Raw genomic sequence first — 23,951 nt, 5'->3', positions numbered from 1 at the left:
TGGTTTTATGAAAGATAAATGGTGGTGGTTGACAGAATGCAAGTCCACTTTGACAGAAAACCCAGCATCCTTCAATCTGACATTACTGTACTTTCTAGAAATAGGAAGGTTAGATGCAGAAAAAGACAATAATGCTCATTGAGCCAACACTCTCTAAACACCAAAACCATAAAATTTAAATTATAGCTAACCCATTACTGGAATCCATAGCCAGGCCCAGCACAAGCACACTTGTATCTCCCGAGAGCTAACAGGCAAATGACTGGGCAGCCTGCGAGGATTCGTGCGCTTTTATTGTGACAAAGAGGGTCGGGTGTGCCAAGAAACATTCGTGGAGAAAATCTAGAGAAGGGAAGGTAAGCAAGGTGCGATTGGATGGGACAACAGCCCAACATGTTAACAGTACATACGTAGATTACAAACACAAGAGCCTACATCAGGAATAAACAAATACTCCAAAGTGAAAATACACACACATATCTCACTTGTTTCACCCTTATCCTGCACCACATATTATCTGCTTATATCCTCTTGGTACACTTACAAACCTCTATGATAGCTCCACATAATCCAGGACTGGATGGTTAGGGGCCGGTGGATGGTGGAGTTGCCACGCACACGCGAAGCGAAAATCGGGGTGAAGCAGTTGGTTGATTTCCGTCTGTCTGTTTGTCCTTCTGTCTGCGAATGTTGGTTTATGGTCGAGAAACGACTTGATTTCAATTAAACGTTCTATTTTGAACATAAATCGGAAAACGAACCTGGAGTTTAGCAGTACCTTGGCTCTGAAGTCGTCCCGATCACACATGGGCAGAGAGGAGTGAGATAATTTTTTGTTTAGTTTATCTGCCTGCCTGGCAATCAAACAGAATTGAAAATCGTTACAAACAGGAAACTTGCTGTTTGGACGTCATACAGGACACAAAGAACAGGCACGAAGAACTCATGTAACATGTTAAATAAGGTGGTGAAAAAGATGCTGTATCAATGGCTGCATCAAAAACTTCCAAAAACGTTTTTCTTCTGCAACCTTTAAAATCTTTATTTTATTTCAAATGAATTATAAGACTTGACCACTGTAGAACACAAATTACCTTTTTGTCACTTTCAAACCCTTCCTATTTAACAGTACTTGGACAAAATATTACGGCATTTTATGTCAGCACGACAAATCTAATTTATTTTACGTCATCACGACCAATCAAATTTGCCGCTTGGAGACCCCACCCATGTCCTTGTTTCTCAGGCAGCGTGGGGTAAGGCGTTCTATGAACTCTCTAGTTGTACTCTGTAGTTATACAGTCATGTATGCACTTTTACCCACTTGCAATTTTTCGAACCACTTTGTTTACCAACTAACCACCCTCAACCCACGTTGAATGTATTGCCATACCCACCACACTTGCCAAGTGTAGACTGGTGAGAGAGTTTGTACAGGTATTTGGAATTTGTTCAGGGTGCCAGAGATACCTCGCATCCTCTGCACGAAAAACATGAAGGATTTTTAATTCTTTATGAAAACAGGAAGAACGTGAGGGATTCTTCATGAGGGATTTTTAAGTCCACAAACTAATGCTAGCAGACAGGACACCTGGTTTAACGTCCGTAATGAAACGTCCTCCCTGCAATGCAATCAATCCCATCCGACAAAGCAATATTGTCGGGTTGGGAATCGAACTCAGAATAGCCAGCTCAAAGGTAAGTGTGTTGCCTCTGCATCATCCTGGCACACCTTGTGCTTGTAATGGTAAGGTTTCAAACTTACTCCTGCAGAGAAATGAAAAAATAAATCTACAAACACAATTGTGTAATCGTGTGTGTGTGTGTGTTGTCTGTGGGTTGTCAGATTGTTGTTGTCAAGCTTTTAAGTGACAAAAAGGATCTGAGAACACGAATTAGAATGGCACTCGGTGGAGCGCATTCCTCCGCCACGCTGAACAGTTTACGTTTTGCATTCCACTGATAATCCGGTCCTGAACCAAAATCGAATGAACTTGTTCTTGTCACCCACCCAGGATGAAGGCCACCCTCAACCCGTCCGAGTACCAGGATCCAACTACTTCTCAAGGTTTTGGCCGAATCTGTTTATAAAATGTAGACATATCCTGCAATACTGTATATCATCTTTGGCCCCATCTCTCAACGGTGAAGAATCACTTGAAGAATTCTCGAAGCCGGATCTGAATCCAGGCCTGAACCAAAATCAAATCAGCTTGTTCTTGTCATCTACCCAACTCATCCACCAAGTATCGTCCGAATCCATCCATTGTTGTTTGAGATATCCTGCTCACAAAAAACAAACAAACAAACAAACAGAAGTGAATACATAACGTCCACCTTCTGTGGCAGAGGTAATAATTGTGGACTTTATGAAATATATTTATCAGACAAAGCAAAATATTTGCATGAACAATTGATGATGAAAGCACATTGTACAGAATCAATGAAAAGGGCAATGCTGGGACGGAAATGTTAATGTACAAGATATTGACACCATGGAAGACGAAGTAGATCAAGTATGGAAACGACCAGGCAGCTGATAATATATTACTATATTAATACCGTTCAGATGAGCAGCAGTAAAGATATTGTGCAATATCTAATCAATAGGTTGGCCCGTTCGGCTTGCCAGCTAAACCGCTGGCTCATGACCCAGGGAACCAAGATTCAAATCCAATATACAATACTTGATTGTCCATTTCTACAAATGCCCTTGTAATTCATGTAAAAAATACATTGATGCTTGCGGATGAGCACTTTCTAAAAGGAAAAGAGTTGTTTCAGTGCAACAGCATTTTACTTCAATTCTCTCTCAAACAGCTTCTTAATAATGAAAATCACAATATATCCTCATTTAAAAACTTATAACAACTAATTGCTACTCGTATAAGTTGCATTCATATTGCGCTCTATTTTTACCTACAAATCATGTTGTGATGACGCAATTTAGTGCAGCGTAGCTCGTGTACGTCCTTAGATGCTAAAAGTCTCTCCGACCTGTCATTAAAACATCATTACTGTAATTCTTCCAAAAAATGATGACATTTTGACATAACCATGACGGCATTCAAACAAAGATAAGGAAAATAATAAAAAAAATACACCCAGAACTCTTCCAGATAGCAATTTTCCTCTTGAAGAACACGGTCGCACTCCCAGCACACCCGGTATCGATAGACCTAAAACCAGCATGAGACCTTTGACTATCTTGAGTAAATGTTGTTTAACCTTTTTAGGAAGAAAAAGAGAGCAAAGCAATAAAGGAGGTCAGAAAATACGGTTGCAAAATGTTGATGCAAACAAAAGTTTTGTTCCATGTTTTTTTGTTTGTTTGTTTGTTTTTTAAGTATCAATAATCACACAATAGACAATTCGAGTGAAATCACTTTGATAAACTAGAATGGCACACGGAAGAGCGCATACCTCTGCAAAACTGAACAGTTTATGTTTCCTATCCCACGGATACACCGGATCTGGATTCGGACCTGAACCAAAATCTAATTGGCTTGTTCTTGTCACCTACCAAACGAATCCACCAAGTTTTGCCGTAATATGTCGATAACTTTTTGAGATATCATGCAACATATCGGTTGAGCTCTATCTTTCAATTAGGATGAATCACTGAAAAAAATTATCCGATCCTTTTCAATCAATTCTTCCTTTTCACACACCCAACCTGTCCATCAACTTTTGGCCAAATCTGTCCACAACGTTTTTAAGATATCCTGCTCACAGACAGACAAACAGGGGTGAAAACATAACCTCTGTTCACCTTTGACCTGGGACTTACAATCTCCACCTTTGATAAAACTGAATAGCCATCAGACCTCTGGACTAACAAACTAATAAAAACAGATTTGATTTGGTGTTTTTAAAAAAAACTTGACTAATTTATTTCATCCGTTTCATCACACCTTTTGGACACAACGATGTATCCAAAAGGTGTGGCACGTCAACGGCACACCTTCATGTTAGACTTGCTTTCAAACAACACTTTACCTTTTTCAAATACTTGTCGAGAGATTGTCAATGGATTACCACTGTATGTCATAAAATACTAGGTATAAAACCACATTTAAGTGAGCAAGGCCGAGCAAACAGGCAAACAGACTCAACACATTCAATTTGTCAAGGCAAATAGATGAGGAAGAGGATTTTCATTATTTATTTATTTGTTTTTTCTCCTTTTTCCCAAATCAGAAATGTGCTCCTGAATGCTAGGCTGACCTCAGACGAAAGCACTTTTGAGTTCATTCTTACTGGAACCAACATTTCCACATTGTGGGGAAGGTTTCTCGGTATTCCTGTGCTTAAGGCGAAGGCTTGGAACCAACAAACGAAAAGCAGTGAAAGCAGGAAATTGGCATCACCATGCGCTATCGGAGCAAGCACACCTCTTGGCTGCACAGATGGAGAAATGGAGTGAACAAAAGCCTGTCTGCTCAGATTAGCTCTCCTACTACTCACCCAGCCTCTCTTCATAATCATATTCTTTATCTTTCTTTCATTTCATGCAGATTGAAGGTGCGGTATTACAAACTCTGCCCATTGAATCTAATTTTGCATGTAACTTTAAATATTCATTAGTGCTAAAGCAGCCAACATGTCACCTGCTCATGAGCAAAATTTCCATGTTCTATGCTGAAGATTTGAATTGATATTGAACAGGCCGGTTTTCAAAAGATGAAGATTTGTGAGGATGTAGAGCGCATTACCAAATTGTCCCATTGTCGGCTGGCACAGCTTTGGTGGAAGGTATGACCCGAAGTTCAGGTTTGCTAGCTCATAATTAATCTGTTACAAAACCCTCATTAGCTCACATCGGGTGTTCGACTGTTGCTTTTGCCAATTTTGTCATACCTAATGTGAAAATGATTTCACCTGTAATTGCAGTCATTGCAACGCTCGGCGAGCATGTTGCTTTACCTCAAGCGAGGGCACGGAGTACCTGAGAGACAAGTCTCATACGCCTGTCATTCTCAGCAGCACATTGTACATTTTTGTTTATTCGTGTTGTATACAGTATTTGAAAAAAAACAATTATTTAAAGGAAATAGATTTTCACCACTTGGTCAAAAAAATCTACCTACAGATATATTCAGGTGATTTTTGCAATCTACCAGGCAAGATAATCCTAAAGGACAATGACCAGAACTTTAGAATGTGCTTTTAGCCCTGGATCTCTGAAAGTTGGACTGAGGTTTCTAATAAATTATAATAATCATCAATCAATCGCTTCTACATATGCCAGACTTTCTTCATCACCAATCTCGAGTTCTGACCCAATAGTTTCCACCTGCCAAGTCTTCTTCACCACCAATCTCTAGTTATAACCCAACAGTTTTTACCTGCCAGGTCTTCTTCATCACCAATCTCTAGTTATAACCCAACAGTTTTTACCTGCCAAGTCTTCTTCATCACCAATCTGTAGTTATAACCCAACAGTTTTTACCTGCCAAGTCTTCTTCATCACCAATCTCGAGTCCGAACTCAAAAATGTCCACCTGCCAAGTCTTCTTCATCACCAATCTCTAGATATAACCCAACAGTTTTTACCTGCCAAGTCTTCTGAATCACCAATCTCCAGTTATAACCCAGCAATTTTTACCTGCCAAGTCTTCTTCACCACCAATCTCAAGTTATAACCCAACAGTTTTTACCTGCCAAGTCTTCTTCACCACCAATCTCTAGTCCTAAACCAACAATTTCTACTTGCCAAGACTTCTTAATCACCAATCTGTAGTTCAAACCCAATAGTTTCTACCTGCCAAGTCTTCATCATCACCAATCTCTAGTGCCAAACCAACAATTTCTACCTGCCAAATCTTCTTCATCACCAATCTCGAGTTATAACCCAATAGTTTCTACCTGCCAAGTCTTCTTCATCACCAATCTCTAGTCCCAACCCAATAGTTTCTACCTGCCAAATCTTCTTCATCACCAATCTCGAGTTATAATCCAATAGTTTCTACCTGCAAAGTCTTCTTCACCACCAATCTCTAGTCCTAACTCAAAAATTTCCACCTGCCAAGTCTTTTTCACCACCAATCTCTAGTTATAACCCAACAGTTTTTACCTGCCAAGTCTTCTGAATCACCAATCTGTAGTTCTAACCCAACAGTTTTTACCTGCCAAGTCTTCTTCATCACCAATCTCGAGTCCGAACTCAAAAATGTCCACCTGCCAAGTCTTCTTCATCACCAATCTCTAGATATAACCCAACAGTTTTTACCTGCCAAGTCTTCTGAATCACCAATCTCCAGTTATAACCCAACAATTTTTACCTGCCAAGTCTTCTTCACCACCAATCTCAAGTTATAACCCAACAGTTTTTACCTGCCAAGTCTTCTTCACCACCAATCTCTAGTCCTAAACCAACAATTTCTACTTGCCAAGACTTCTTAATCACCAATCTGTAGTTCAAACCCAATAGTTTCTACCTGCCAAGTCTTCATCATCACCAATCTCTAGTGCCAAACCAACAATTTCTACCTGCCAAATCTTCTTCATCACCAATCTCGAGTTATAACCCAATAGTTTCTACCTGCCAAGTCTTCTTCATCACCAATCTCTAGTCCCAACCCAATAGTTTCTACCTGCCAAATCTTCTTCATCACCAATCTCGAGTTATAATCCAATAGTTTCTACCTGCGAAGTCTTCTTCATCACCAATCTCTAGTTATAACCCAACAGTTTTTATCTGCCAAGTCTTCTTCATCACCAATCTCTAGTTATAACCCAACAGTTTTTACCTGCCAAGTCTTCTTCATCACCAATCTCGAGTTATAACCCAACAGTTTTTACCTGCCAAGTCTTCTTAATCACCAATCTGTAGTTCTAACCCAATAGTTTCCACCTGCCAAGTCTTCTTCATCACCAATCTCTAGTCCCAACCCAATAGTTTCTACCTGCCAAGTCTTCTTCATCACCAATTTCTAGTCCCAACCAAATAGTTTCCACCTGCCAAGTCTTCTTCATCACCAATCTCGAGTCCTAACCCAACAGTTTTTACCTGCCAAGTCTTCTTAATCACCAATCTGTAGTTCTAACCCAATAGTTTCCACCTGCCAAGTCTTCTTCATCACCAATCTCTAGTCCTAACCCAACAGTTTTTACCTGCCAAGTCTTCTTCATCACCAATCTCGAGTTATAACCCAACAGTTTTTACCTGCCAAGTCTTCTTAATCACCAATCTCTAGTCCGAAACCAACAATTTCTTCCTGCCACGTCTTCTTCATCACCAATCTCTAGTCCAAACCCAAGAGCTTCTCTTCGCCAAGCTTTCTTAATGGCCAATCTCTGTTGTCATCAGGCAATTGATAAAGCTTACATTCACGATTAACATGTATATATATATATATATATATATATATATATATATATATATATATATATATATATATATTTATATATATATATATATATATATTTATATATATATATATATATATATTATATATATATATATATAGATATATATATATACATATATATATATATATATATATATATATATATATATATATATATCTTCTTCTTCTTTCGGCTGCTCCCGTTAAGGGTCGCCACAGCGGATCATTCGAATGATCCGCATCGTGATTTGGCACATGTTTTACGCCGGATGCCCTTCCTGATGCAACCCTGGTCACCTCTTACGACGCAGGGATATGGTACACCTATTTTAACCAGGGTATACACCGGCCCAGTACACTGGTACTCATTTCGCCGACCTCAGAAGGATGACAGGCTGAGTCAACCCCCTGGTGTATTAATTCAGTGGCCCAACGGGGCTTAAACTCAGGACCTTTTGGATCCCAAGTCGCTGCCCAAACCACTGCGCCAACACCAGGCTCTAGAAATATATATATATATATATATATATATATATATATATATATATATATATATATATATATATATATATATATATATATATATATATATATATATATATATATATATATATATATATATATATATAGATATATATTGTTGTAAATTTTCGCCACTCCGGAGTGCGGATGACCGCCTTTAGCCTGATTGCGGCCGAGCGCGCCCACCGAACGTGGCAATCTAGTCATACCTTCCAGATCAACGCCGAAACCCAGCTACAAGTGTTTTTAACACACCATAAACCAGCCAACTCTCTGTTCACGCGCTACAGGGTTGATTGCCGAATTGTCGATGTACCTAATTATTCGTGTGGACAAAAATGCCGGGAGTTTATACCTCAATGGGACCTGCATGAAAACGAGCCGCTTAAGCAGCTCGTTCCACATGCGATTGCTGAGCGGTTTTATATCGCCAAGTCCCGTCGGACCAGATGTACGTTTTATCGGCTTATAATCAGCCAGCTAATATCCCGAACGCAATTATGGCAGTCAATGGAGGAAGGGACGCAATGAGCAGGTGACATTCAAAAATGGGGACATTTATTTCAACACGGGCATGCAAGCAATGCAATGAATGGGGGCGGGGGGATGGGGAAAAAGACACAAGCAAAAACCTACAGCCGATGTCTATTATGTACATGCACTTAATCAGTTTTTGACTTATGGACAAGGCGCCACAGAATTTCATGCAAAACCCCAGAAAGAAAGGAAGAACCGGGCTCGTGAGCCTTTATAATTTGCTCAGAGCCGGGAAGACCGAAGGGGCTCTGAGAGACCAAGCGGGCTACCTGCCACCCACTTGGTGACTCGCTGGGCGACCCTCGATGTCTCTGCCCGCACTCCAACCTCCGAACTCTCCAGCTCTCTTCCCGACTTCACCACACCAGCGCAGCGCGAACTCGAATGCTCTCTCCAAGCGCTCTTCTCCAAGCCCTCTTCCCGACTCCACTCGTTCTCCAACTCGTTCTGCAACTCGTTCTCCAACCCATTCTCCTTTGTCGACGACTCGGCGTCTCTTCAACCGCTCAACTGCCTTGTCGGCGTTTCAGCACGGCTTTTATCGGGTTCGGGGGGGGGGGGTGCTTGCTCTTTCAGCTTCGACCTTTCACCCCCGGCTGGCTCCGCTCCTTTCACAGTTTTGATCCGATCTTGCCGTCAAACACAGCCGTGTTAGGAATCACCGTCTTCACGCGGACGTGTTTGGAATCACCGGCTTCACTCGGTTGTGGAGAAGATGGTGAGGAGATGATGGCGGTTTTGGAGAAGATGGTGAGGAGATGATGGTGGTTGTGGAGAAGATGGTGAGGAGATGTTTGTTTAAAATAAAAGACAGAAAAGAAAAACACTACCTCAAAGGTTCACAGCCCAGCACATGAATAAATCCCGTTATTTATGGGTGGGGAATTCTAACCTGGAACACACACTTACTGAAATAATTGACCTCTGGGGAACCTGAATGGTGATCTGTGAATTTCCACAACCATAACACTATATATATATACATGTTTGGTACAGCAGAACTTTAATATGGATACAAATAAACACGACATCATAGTGACCGAAGCTTTTCGTGCTGCACTCTTCAGAGTAAAAAAATCGCAGCAAGTGAAGAAGGAAGTGAAGGTGTGTCCTTTGTACGCAGGTCTCAATAAGGTAGACGCTGATTGGTTCAGCCGTAATGACGTCATGGTCAAGCCGACCACCCATTAGTCGGCTCATCATCTTCACCTCGAGCTCCCATTGGCTGGAGAGAGTTCGGCGATGATTGACATTTGCAACCGCATCCTGGAGAGAGGGGGGATGGGTTTCCCCAAAGGTCCATTCACCATTTGTTCCCGTACTTCCCTTGATATTTCCATACTGAAAGAGACACAGAGATCGTACAAATCGTACAAAAGTTCAGGATATTGAGCCGAGGGAGGAGCTCGTTTAATTTACGTATGTTGGAAGCAACCTTCATCCTGACTACCGATCCAATATTATATCGTCAAAAGGAATTTGTATGATCTCTGTTCCTCTTTAAGCAAGGAAAGATCAAGGGAAGTACCGCAACAATTGGTGAATGGACCTTTGGGGAAACCCATCCCCCCTCTCTCCAGGATGTAGTTGCAAACATCAGTCATCGGCGAACTCTGCTCCAGCCAATGGGAGCTCGAGGTCAAGATGATGAGCCGACCAATGGGTGGTCGGATTGACTGTGACGTCATTATGGCTGAACCAATCAGCGTCTACCTTATTGAGACCTGCGTACAAAGGACACACCTTCACTTCCTTCTTCACTTGCTGCAATTTTTTACCCTGAGGAGTGCAGCACAAAACCTTCGGTCACTATGATGTCGTGTTTGTTTGTATCCATATATATATATATATATATATATATATATATATATATATATATATATATATATATATATATATATATATATATATATATATATATATATATATCAGTCCTTAGTTGGCAAACCCACAGCAAAATTTATCTTTCATAACAGCGAAGCTTCAAATTAAAAATGAAAACTTTGCATGAAGTGCACTGCTTGGACCTGTGTGATATTATACGGTCATGTGATTCTTTGCCATCATCACAGTCTTTATGTGATGTGATCTCGAGGATCCACAAGATGTTGGAACTCACAATTGTTATTTCATGCAATTAACACAATGAACAACTGGAGAGGTCATAGAACACCTTACCTCGTACTGTCTTGATTTAAAAAAGGACATTATTCGGGTCTCCGAACGGCAAATTTGATTGGTCGTGATGATGTAAAATTCCGTAATATTTTGTCCAACTTCTGCTAAACGGAAAGTTTTCAAAAGTGTCAAAAAGCTGATTTTTGTTGTCCGGTGTTCAAGTGTGTAATCAGTTGAAATAAAATTAAGATTTTAAAGGTTGTCAGTGAAAAAAATTCAGGAAGTTTACCGCCATTGATACAGCGTCTTATACACCAACTTATTGAACATGTTACATTTATTATTTGTGCCTGTTGTTTGTGTCCTTTATGACGTCCTTAAAAACAGCAACTTTCCTGTTTGGAATGATTTTCAATTTCGTTTGACTGCCAGATAGGCAGGCAGTAAAATAAATCAAGACATTTTCCGATTCATGTTCAAAATATAACATTCAATTGAAATGAAGTTGTTCCTTGATCATAAGCTGACGTTTGCAAGCAGACAGACAAAGTGAACCAATTGCTTCACGCCACCGCATTCGCTTCGCGTGCGTGGGGATGATGAACATAAAGGATTCATTTATTGTTTTTTTTTATTAACATTCAGATTGAGATTGGGGGGAATTGTGGTGTGAGTGGACAAGATACCCCATGTCGTACGTGTCGTGATCTTCAAGCCATTTTACATGCAATGTTGACGTCCCAGAGAGGTTCTTGCTGTCAGAATGTTGGCCAACGAAGCAACTACGGCAATCTTTCAAACAACTTCAAGGATAACGGCGAGAGACATGAAATATAGAGCAAACCTTCATTTCCATGGAGCCGTCACGAGTAATTTTCAGTGGCCAATGAATCGAGTGATTTGTGTTCTGCATACTTGTACCTTCCCATTTGTTTTTAAAAATGAGGCATCTCATCAGCTTCACAACCCCTTCCTCCACTGATCAAGAGCCAGTCCAATCACTCTCCTTCCGTCACTGCAGCTTTATTCTCTCGTTGGTATTCCAAGGTAGATCCGTTTATGGGTTTTGTACCTGTTCATGTAAATCAGATGTAACAGTCTTTTCTTCTTTTCCTTCCATTCTTTACTTGATGCAAGCTTGAAAGTTTTATATCTCGTTCGTCTCGTTTTCTTGGTCTTGCCAGGGCCAATAGGCTCTTGGGCAATCCTCCGATAAACCCTTCTTGCTCTGACAGTGAGCTAACGGTCGGAACGTCAGCCTCCACTTTGCTTCTAAAGGGAGGTTATCATGACGTTAACAACACTTATTTAATAAAACCTATCGTTTGAGATGTTTGACATCGACACGAGCCATGGCAAAGTCTTGTACTTCTTATTCTTGTGATAGTTTGCTGACAGTCAGTTGTGCAGCTCCTCCAGCTTCATTACGCTATCACTCCACAGGGTTTCCCTTTATTAGGAAAACAAATGAATTTGTCACGGGATCTGATGAGATCTGATAAGAATGTCATGAGAAATGGGGACGATATTTTACGGAAGAGCTAACTTGTCCCATCACTTGGTTGAGGTAGTTGGTGTGAAGTCACGTGCACTGCTCTATTTTGTACACGACCCATAACCTCAGAGGTGGCACTTCCCCATACATCAATGTGTTGCCTTAAGTTTGCTGTGTACCCAAACTACCCACAACCTTCTATACCCCACAGTGCTTGGCACAATAAACATACATCTTCACTTATTTGTGCTTCTTGACTTTCCGCCTCAGTTTAATCACTTGCAATGTGCACACGCATGGCATAACAGTCACAAGTTCTGTTATTCATCACAAAGGAACAGAAAAAAGGAAGGATGGCTTAAGTCCATCTGTGTTAGTGTTGACAATATTTTGTTCTACTATCAGGGACATTACTTACGAGTCAGAAAGAGGAAGCGTGGTAGAACGGAGGATGTGTTTGGAGTAAAGGCTTTGGAGGCCAATCTCGTGGCAAGGTGCCAAATGGGTGACAAGAACTCGTTCTCTCCCACATATGTTCACACAATAGCGAACACTCTCAAAGTGCTGGATGGTTGCCCACAAGGAATATAAGGACGTTTCAGGTTGCGGCAGCAAGTGTCCATCAGAAAGAAAGTTTTTGGACAAGATCTCTGTGTCTCTGATGCTGATGTACAATACTCTGTTGCAGAGTGTCCGTGCCACCGAAGCAGCTTGCTGATTAAAGGTTATTCTTGGTGGTTTCCCATTGCTTTCCCAGTAGTCGTTAGGGCAGGTATGTGTAATTTGTTCCATGGTGTCGTTGATAGCTCGCCTACTATTGACGATGGACACCTTCGGCTCTTTAACGCCCACCAACTCATGGCAGCAGTTGGGATGCCAGTTTAACGGCCATCCGAGGGACGGCACACACATCGATGAATCACCTTGCCTGCGAAACACCTGGGTTATATCTAGCTGGGACTGGATTCGAACCCAGGCTCAGTAGCTTAGAGGTGAGTGTGCTTACCTGTCGTGTAGGCCATCATGCCAGCCATTGTAAATGCCAGCTATGTACAGCATACTGACCCCTCTACTGACCCTAGAAGCTTTCTCTCATCATCTTCCCTGCTCCACATTCCCTTCGGTTACTCCGCTGCTCACTTGCCTCTTTATCCCGTAAACAAATAATGTCAACACACCGAGAAGGTGTAAGCAATCACAGTGTGCTGAACTGGGAGTAACACGCAATCAACTCATAACCTCATCACTCGGTACTGTTGTTGGTGCCTCCTGGTGCACCTTGCTTTGGGACATTTTCAGGGAGAGTAACGACGATAAGGGTCATGGCAATCCCTCCGTGGTGGTGCGTTTTTTTTGAAACCAACGATCTGGAACCGATAGGTCTTGCCCGGTGCACTGTGGGCAAGGAAGCTTTGACAGGGTTACTCCGTTGTTGTTGTTGTTGTTGTTGTTGTTGTTGTTGTTGTTGTTGTTGTTGTTTTCAAATCTGATAAATGAATCCGAAAGCCGACGACGTTGCTCGGTCCCAAGTGCGGTTTCATTGCCTGCGATTGATCACACATGTGGTGTCATTGTGAGGCTTTCGATCCGTAACACCACAGTTTTGTTACTGTGGGTTCAAATTGTGGGTGAGGGGCCAACTGTGGGAACAGTTTGTGTGTAGTGCATTGTAGTGCAGTGTGGTTTGGAGACCGTCCAAGTCACCCAATGGTCACTTTTCGGACAGCTGGTCACGGTGCAGGCTCGGTTGTACGCCTGGCACTAATTACAGGGAAATAACCGAGGTGTCTGCAGAGCACAAAGCGGCCTTGTGACTCAAGGACATTCCAATAATCTTTTGATATTTACTGCCGGGGAAGGCAGGGCAGATGAGGAGGGAGCTCGTTTGCTCGCCAAATGAAATTCAAGGCTCGCATGCAAATGAGTGAGCACACACAAGTTGGGAATCTCAGACTTGGTGCATGTTGGAAAGTAATTACAATTGTAATTGCACACAAGTGATCGTTTAATTCCTCCTTATGATAATATCAAGGGATAATTTGTATAAATTTTGTATTTATTTATTTATTTTACCATTATAGTTCGAATGGTGGTTTAATGTATTTTATACTGATGTCTCATATCCGCCATATTCGATGTCTGTGTGGGTTTTGTGGTCAGTATGTCCTTGGAAAGTATGACCACAGGGTGCAGAGTGCTCTGGGGACCTTAGGTGGGTTTCTAACTTGTCGTAACTCATCATTTGGTCATCCAAGATGAACGGTTTCCCCTCACCCCACCTGAACCCTCCACCTCGCCTAACCCCACCCCACCACCTGCAACCCACCCACACCCCACCCTTCCACTCCACCCGCAACCTTACTCCTCCACCTGCAACCCATCCAACCACAATCAACCCTACACATCCACCCTCAACCTACCCCTCCACCATTCCACACTAATCCTTCCCTTCACCCAACTCCCACCCCCACTCTTACTCCTCTACCCAAGCCCAACCAATCCTACACATCCACACGAACACCCCTACTCCTCAATCTGCAACACGTTCTACCCCTCCATCTGCAACTCTCCCTCACTCCTCTACCCACAGGCCACAACCCAACCAAGCCCGACCATTCTGACACCTCCACGCCTTCTCACTCTCATCCTTCACCCCATCCCCACCCTACCATACCCCTCCACCCTGCATCCCCACTCTTCCCTGCCCTCACCCCACCATACATCTCTACCCTCACTCCTCCATCCACAACACACTCCACCTTAAATTACTCCTCGACCCTCACCCTTACCCCTGTACCTGAAACCCACCCAATGTCCCAACCCAACCCCACCTCAACATACTCCTCTACTCCAGCATCCCTGATACTCCCCACCATACAGTTCCACCCTCACCCTTATCCCTGCAACCCTAATCCTTCGGCTTCACCGCACCTCCACCTCACCCCGACCCCCTCCCCAAACTTCCATGTCCTTGGACACTGCCTTCTCATTCCCTATCCTGTACTCGGTGCTTGTATTTGTATTTGCATGTACTCTACACCGGTCTACGTATTCATATATAAGCACAGCTAGGCGTTTACTCTTCGTATGACGTTCATTATACGGACCAAGGTCATTTGTAACGACATTTTGGGTCTTCATTTGTGACCGTGTCGTTTAACCACGTGATCTAGTGAGGGTGGGTTTACTTGTTTGATTTCTCCACTTTACCTTTTGATCGTTTTTGTTGTTGACATGCCTGAATGTTCTGCAATGATCAGGGAACTAGCACACAACGGCCTAGTAATTTATTATTATTATTATTATTATTATTATTATTATTATTATTATTATTATTATTAAAGACAAAGGCTGTGTGATCCTTAACGCTCACAAGGAAGTACATCAACACGGATAGTGTTGGCTTCATGGTCCCCTTGCAGGAAGGCGTACTCCATTGTGCAGCCCCCCTTGGTTACAAGATTGCACCGGAATAAACAGTTCGTTGGATTCAATCCCACTGGAAGTCGAACCCAGGACCAGGTCGGCAGTTTAGAAGTAAAAGCCCTATCAATGGAGCGACCCTGCTGCAGTTTGTACACAGTATCACTTACAGCACAGCCAAGGAGATGAAACCATTGTATGAGTGTGAACCTGAGACGAGTGGTGAACATTTCATAGATCTTGTACATTCAACTGGAGTGAACATTTCCTGGGTTTGGAGTGGCAGGAGAGCCGAGAATATCGAGCCATGCACACGAACCTCTAAGCTGTCTCGCCTCGGTTCGAATCCCGACCCAGCTATAAATTGTCATCCTGGTGTTTCACAGGCAAGGTGATTCATTGGTGCGTGTGCCATCCCGTGTATGGACGTTAAGCTGGGCATCCCCTCTACCGGTATTAGTTCGTGGGCATTAAAGATCACACGGTGTCCTTCGCAAAGGATAGACCAGCTAACAAATTCCAAATTCCTGTTCTGACCTGAGTCGAACATCATACCTGGCCAGCCGGTTCGTGAAAGACTTGCGCCAAAGTCTTCCCTCAGATTTCCTCCAGAACGTGGGAATAATTGGGGCCATTGAAGTAGTATAAGAAGAGTATGAAGTACAGTTCTTGGGATTGTACATTCCCATTATTTGTACATTCACTGTCTTTGTACATTCCCAATCTTTTTACATTCCCTCGCTTCGAACATTTCCTGTGTTAATTGTACATTCCATATCTTTGTACATTTTCTTGTTTAATTGTACATTCCATATGTTTGTACATTTCTTATGTTAATGGTACATTCTCTGTCTGTACTTTTCCTGGGTTAATTGTACATTCCTTATCTTTGCACATTCCATATCTTTGTACATTTTCTTGTTTAATTGTACATTCCATATCTTTGTACATTTTCTTGTTTAATTGTACATTCCATATCTTTGTACATTTCCTATGTTAATGGTACATTCTCTGTCTGTACTTTTCCTGGGTTAATTGTACATTCCTTATCTTTGTACATTCCATATCTTTGTACATTTTCTTGTTTAATTGTGCATTCCATATCTTTGTACATTTTCTTGTTTAATGGTGCATTCCATATCATTGTACATTTTCTTGTTTAACTGTGCATTCCCTGTCTTTGTACATTTCTTATTTAATTGTGCATTCCTTGTCTTTGTACATTTTCTTGTTTAATGGTGCATTCCATATCATTGTACATTTTCTTGTTTAACTGTGCATTCCCTGTCTTTGTACATTTCTTATTTAATTGTACATTCCTTGTCTTTGTACATTTTCTTGTTTAATTGTACATTCCATATCTTTGTACATTTTCTTGTTTAACTGTGCATTCCCTGTCTTTGTACAATTCTTATTTAATTGTACATTCCTTGTCTTTGTACATTTTCTTGTTTAATTGTACATTCCATATCTTTGTGCATTTTCTTGTTTAATTGTACATTCCATATCTTTGTACATTTTCTTGTTTAATTGCACATTCCATATCTTAGTGCATTTTCTTGTTTAATTGTACATTCCCTGTCTTTGTACATTTTCTTGTTTAATTGTACATTCCCTGTCTTTGTACATTTTCTTGTTTAATTGTACATTCCCTGTCTTTGTACATTTTCTTGTTTAATTGTACATTCCATATCTTTGTACATTTTCTTGTTTAATTGTACATTCCATATCTTTGTACATTTTCTTGTTTAATTGTACATTCCATATCTTTGTACATTTCCTATGTTAATGGTACATTCTCTGTCTGTACTTTTCCTGGGTTAATTGTACATTCCTTATCTTTGTACATTCCATATCTTTGTACATTTTCTTGTTTAATTGTGCATTCCATATCTTTGTACATTTTCTTGTTTAATTGTGCATTCCATATCTTTGTACATTTTCTTGTTTAACTGTGCATTCCCTGTCTTTGTACATTTCTTATTTAATTGTACATTCCTTGTCTTTGTACATTTTCTTGTTTAATTGTACATTCCATATCTTTGTACATTTTCTTGTTTAATTGTACATTCCATATCTTTATACATTTTCTTGTTTAATTGTACATTCCATATCTTTGTACATTTTCTTGTTTAATTGTACATTCCCTGTCTTTGTACATTTTCTTATTTAATTGTACATTCCATATCTTTGTACATTTTCTTGTTTAATTGTACATTTCCTGTCTTTGTACATTTTCTTGTTTAATTGTACATTCCATATCTTTGTGCATTTTCTTGTTTAATTGTACATTCCCTGTCTTTGTACATTTTCTTGTTTAATTGTACATTCCATATCTTTGTACATTTTCTTGTTTAATTGTACATTCCCTGTCTTTGTACATTTCTTATTTAATTGTACATTCCCTGTCTTTGTACATTGCTTGTTTAATTGTACATTCCCTGTCTTTGTACATTTCTTGTTTACTTGTACATTCCCTGTCTTTGTACATTTTTCATTTAATTGTACATTCCCTGTCTTTGTACATTTTCTTGTTTAATTGTACATTCCATATCTTTGTACATTTTCTTGTTTAATTATACATTCCCTGTCTTTGTACATTTCCTTGTTTAATTGTACATTCCCTGTCTTTGTACATTTCCTTGTTTAATTGTACATTCCCTGTATTTGTACATTTCCTTGTTTCATTGTGCATTCCCTGTCTTTGTACATTTCCTTGTTTCATTGTACATTCCATATCTTTGTACATTTTCTTGTTTAATTATACATTCCCTGTCTTTGTACATTTCCTTGTTTAATTGTACATTCCCTGTATTTGTACATTTCCTTGTTTAATTGTACATTCCCTGTCTTTGTACATTTCCTTGTTTCATTGTGCATTCCCTGTCTTTGTACATTTCCTTGTTTAATTGTACATTCCCTGTCTTTGTACATTTCCTTGTTTCATTGTGCATTCCCTGTATTTGTACATTTCCTTGTTTAATTGTACATTCCCTGTCTTTGTACATTTCCTTGTTTCATTGTGCATTCCCTGTCTTTGTACATTTCCTTGTTTAATTGTACATTCCCTGTCTTTGTACATTTCCTTGTTTCATTGTGCATTCCCTGTCTTTGTACATTTCCTTGTTTCATTGTGCATTCCATGTCTTTGTACATTCCCTGTGTTAATTGTACATTCCATGTCTTTGTACATTATTTATTCGGTTTGTTCATTTCCCGTGTTTGTTTAATCAACATCATTTTTACTTTTTTCCAAAATCAAGTCTTTACCAAAATCTGCTCAAAGGTACCATCCAAAACTTTGATGTAACGGTTTTGAAATTGATGAAACCAATGAAAGAAAAAAAGATCACCACCATCTACCATCCTTGTCTTTCTCTCACCCTGTCCTCCCTGGCCAAACCCCCCCCCAACCCACGAGTCGACCCAACCCCCATCCATGACCTCGGTAGGCAGCTGTCGTGGGACAGATCAGCATGATTCCTGTGCAAAGACCTTGTGATATTTAACCTTCAATGTGCAGTTTATTTGCATTTTCAGCTTTTGGTGAAAAAATGTCGATGTTCACAAAATGTCAATATTGTATTATTTTGCTACAAACTGTCATCCCTGTGTTTCACAGGCAGTGTGATTCATCAATGCGTGTACCGTCCCTCGGATGGACGTGACACTGGGTGTCCCGTCTGATGGCATTAGTTGGTGGACGTTAAAGATCCCAAGAGTAGGTGATCGCTAAGAGTAGGTGATCTATATGGCTGACACCATGACCAAATTACACATTTCTGCTCTGACTACGATTGGGAAGGCAATGGCAAACCACCCAGTGCAATGCTTGACGTGGGACTGCTTTAGCAGCACTGAATCTGCTTTTGAACAGAATTTCAGAGTTAGTAAAAAAATTTAGGGGGGGGGGGATCATTCAGTCGAGGACATATATAAATTCAAACCCCAAGACATTTTGGCTAAAGTTGTTATCTCAGAGGAGACTCATGGCATGGCTAACGAAATCCTTCTTAAAGAATGTTTGAATGGTTGTCCCAAGTACCATCCAGTACTTGCACTGTTTTTGAGGAACCTCTGTAGAGATGTTTGAGGCTCACCAACTCTGTGTTGGTCCACAGGCCACATTGGGGCCTTGAAGAGACCAAATCCGGGTTTCTTATTCGCCTCGTTCTTCTGATAGCCACAAAGAAGGAGTCACCTAACCCCTATTGATGTGCCATGCAACTTGTGGTGGCCCCTCTACCAGTGCTGCGATCATCTGATAAGACTGGCTATGTAAACCTGCAAATCGGCCTGTGCTCTGTCTTTGGTTTTACACTTTCACTGGAGAGCGAGTGGGATATTCAAGCAGCAAAAGCTTTGGAGTGTAGAAATGCTGTGTGAGTTGTCCGAGTGAATTATGACTTGTGAAAGAACAGATGGTCTGCACATAGGTGTGCAAGCAAGGGAATGATTGTGTGTTAGTATGCAAGTGTGTGTACCCAAGAGCATGGCTGTGAGTGTTTCATGAGCAACAAACTAATATTCTGCTCAACAAACTGTTCCCTAAAGATGGAGACGATGCTGAAAACGGAGGGCCTGGTACCTTTTCGGAATATACCAAGATACTACTACTACTACTACTACCACTACTACTACTCTGGTCAAAATTCTTCCCACCTTCTTCTGCGGTCAGCTGGGGAATTTTTTGGGCCCAAATGTTTCAGGAACCGGCTGGCCAGGCCTGGCATTCGAATGAAGGTGGTTTGGACAGGAATTTACAAATTATTTGCCAAATCTTGGACGATAACTCGGCTAACTCACATATTCCTCATGAAAGATACCATGTTTAAGGTTTAAGAAAGAAAGTTTAAGGCCCACCAAACAATGTTAGCAGATGGGACTGCATCTTTCCGATGGTCGGCGCACACATTGACTCCTCACTCCATATGTGAAACACCAGGGGAACAGTTTCTAACTGTGTTGGCACTGAAACGTGGTGAGTATTTGTGTTATATCTAATTTTAAAGCTCATTCGAACCACTCCCTGATTCACCGATTCACTGAATGACTGACTGATATTAAAGATCAGGGCCTTCCGGGTGACGTAGAAAGCTGAAGTCTTGCGTGCCGATGGACATCGAAGCCAGTACACCGGAAAAAATAATCACAGAACAGTCAGAGTATCCATAAATGAAAACATAAATATATATATTTTAAATCAATGAAAATAAATAAATGAATAAAATTAATCAAAATAAATAAGTGAAAAATTAAATTCAGGTGAGCGACCCGAGACAATGGGGAAGCACGGTTCATTATTGCTTACAATGTGTAAGCATATCCTGCTAGCATATGCAGTATATATATATATATATATATATATATATATATATATATATATATATATATATATATATATATATATATATATATATATATATATATATATATATATATATATACACGTAGGGTTGAGCCAGTTGGGATTACATATCGTAAAGAAAAAGACATATCCGCCCAAAAAAAAGTAATGAGGTATACCCTGTAAATGTAGTAATAAACAAGTGAGAGCAGATCTGGTCTCAGGCGATTATAGACCAGAAGTCACCTGAAACCAGATCTTTTCTCATTTGTTTATTACTGAATAACATGGAATATCGACTTACTACTTTTTTGGCGGATGCATCATTTCTATTTTTCTCTCCAATATATATATATATATATATATATATATATATATATATATATATATATATATATATATATATATATATATATATATATATATATATATATATATATATATATATACTCGCATATACCCATGCTGCGCACGGAGTTGAATGGGTGGCAAAAGGTGGATGAGGCATAATAGTTGATGTTATGGGAAGCTGGGGAGGGTGTCATTTGGGATGTGATGTGCTATGGTTACCTGTCCTTAGTTTTCTAAAGGACCTCCCTGTAGATGACATTTTGGGTGAGTGTCTTGTTGCTGAATAGTCCTTGTGAGGAATTATTGTCCACTTTGATAGATATATCGGAGTAACCTCTTGCACGTGAAAATGCAACATATAGTTGGCCATTGGAGAACACAGGGGCTGGGAGGTATATTCCGAGTTTGTCAAATGTTTGGCCCTGGGATTTGTTTATGGTCATCGAGTATGAGAGTCTGACTGGAAATTGCATCCTCTGCAGTGTGACTGGAAGGTTGACGTCTGATGGGGCAAGTTAAACATGATATAGGCCTAGCCCTAGACTGAACAGGAGCAGTGGAGGGTGACCGAGAATCAGAATGCAAATTTCAATGAACGGCACTTTTTGGCACACATCCGACGATCGAACACCACACACGCAAGACACAACGCAGGTAACGATGGCGGTTGATATTGACCATTAATGTAATGAACGGCAGTTGTTTGGGTGCATCCAACAATCGAACACCTCTTTAATTTGAACAGTTAACATGCACACATTCAAGTTACAGAATCTATTGTCGGACACTGCGCTTTCGAAGAACAAAGAAAATAAGAGAATCCGGGCAATGAAGGGATGACCTCAAACCCGTTCCCTGGTTCCCCCTACCTTCAGGTTATAGCCTTTGATATTATCTGGACGTAGGCCTATTGCAACTTATTTTCGGGTGTTTTTAATATGTACGTTGGATTTCAGACACAAATTGACAGTCTAAGAGGGCGTGTTCAGTCCGGGAAACAGCCAGTCGGGGTACATCATGTTGGCAGAGCTCTGGCGCTCATCGTTCCCCTCCTTCCACGCTGATTTTTAAAACATGACAACCATTGCTGATGTTCTGAGCTATACTATTTATTATCAGTTGTGTTTATGTTCAGTGTTTGATGCAATGAGTACTCCCTTACTCGAGTTCATATTTTTTGGATAGATGGCAGCACTTACCGGACAGCAGTTCAGCGATGGCGACCGAATGGGAATAAATGCGGCCGTCGATGGGTTGAAAATCTTGTTGAAGCCACGTTGTCATTCAATTCCAGCTTAGAAATTTAGTGCATCGTCTTCGTCACATTAAGAAACCCCAGTGCGGTACATGGGAAATGAGCACATTCCCTCCAGCGGTTTCGGAGGAGAAACGTCAAAATACGCGCAGACGTTAACAGAAATAATATTTTTTTTAAATAAATCTTTACTTTAAATACAATGTTTCTTGTTACATTTTTTGTGTCAAATTCACCTTCTGAGGTCGTCAGCATGTGCGGAAGAGGGTTTTACATTGCAGATGCTGTTTTCGAGGAGTGGCATTACGCCTCTCGGCGGTGACGGTCTGTCGACGACAGACGTAATGACGTCAGCAAATGATCAATGATGTCATGACGGAATTACGCCTCTCAGCGGTGACGTCACACGTCGCCATGCAAACGAATGTAAAAATTAGAAAATCGCCCAAAATTCCCAAACCTGTCTGTGTGGCGCAATCTCTCATAGCCCATGCTGTTCATTAGACCATAGAGCACCCGCATGCCGAAAGTCGTGACAATCCGTCCACCAGTTTTGGAGGAGATATGTCAAATTATACGCAGACGTTAACTGAAATAATATATAGATGTGTGCGTGTGTGTGTATATATATATTTTTTTATTTTAAAGCTCTTCTGTATAAAGTTGCATCGGCTCACCTCTTAGGCATGAGCTTCGCAGAGCTACAGCTCTCTACCTCTCTGTAGGAATGTACTGCAGTCAATACCAGAAAGATAATTAAGTTCTCAATTTTATTAACCAGTCAATTCCAGAGAGGGAACATCCATGGATAAATGTTTCGGGCTTGTTGGCCTCCGTCAGTGTGGAGCAGAAGCTCTTTGCTGGAGTGAACTGGTCAAACTCCATAAAACATCAAGTCGACATCACACCCCATCACTGTGGTATCTCTCCTAAGTTCATGCCTAATAGGTGGAGCCTATGCACCTGTTAACCAGAAAAGCTTTTTTAAAATTCAAATTGTTCCTTGTTGCTTCCAGAACTGTTTTGTGGAGCACCGACAGGTTAATGTGTGGCAGGCATTTCCTGTTGTTCAGGATGCATGCAGCATTAGGAATTTTATACCTGGTGTGGAACTTACTTCGTGGTACCCTCTACAAAGATTGGGTCTGATATTATATATATATATATATATATATATATATATATATATATATATATATATATATATATATATATATATATATATATATATATATATATGGTCTATTCTTCACAATAGCATAGCCAACCAGCAATTTGTGCTAAGCCCAATTTCTCACCCTTTTGGCTAAGATGAGGATGGGGACTTACTCCTTTTGAGGAGTAGTCCAATTGTATGACCATGCATTCGGGCAGGGGTACATGTGGAGTTCAATATGAATTTTAAACCTTTTTTTATGATTTTTTAAAAAACTCTTTTTCTGTGAGAGTGCCAAGCCCAACTCTGCCAATTTAATATCAAACAGGAAAGAGCAAACCTAGTCTCAGCCTCTTTATAGATTCCCTAGATGGTATACAGGTTGTGTTTCCTGG

Source organism: Eptatretus burgeri, chromosome 11 (genome assembly GCF_056783735.1).
Source record: "Eptatretus burgeri isolate ZD-2024b chromosome 11, Ebu_testis_v1, whole genome shotgun sequence".
Classification (NCBI taxonomy): domain Eukaryota; kingdom Metazoa; phylum Chordata; class Myxini; order Myxiniformes; family Myxinidae; genus Eptatretus; species Eptatretus burgeri.
The sequence above is the reverse complement of the archived record's forward strand: the minus strand, read 5'-3'. Positions refer to the sequence as shown.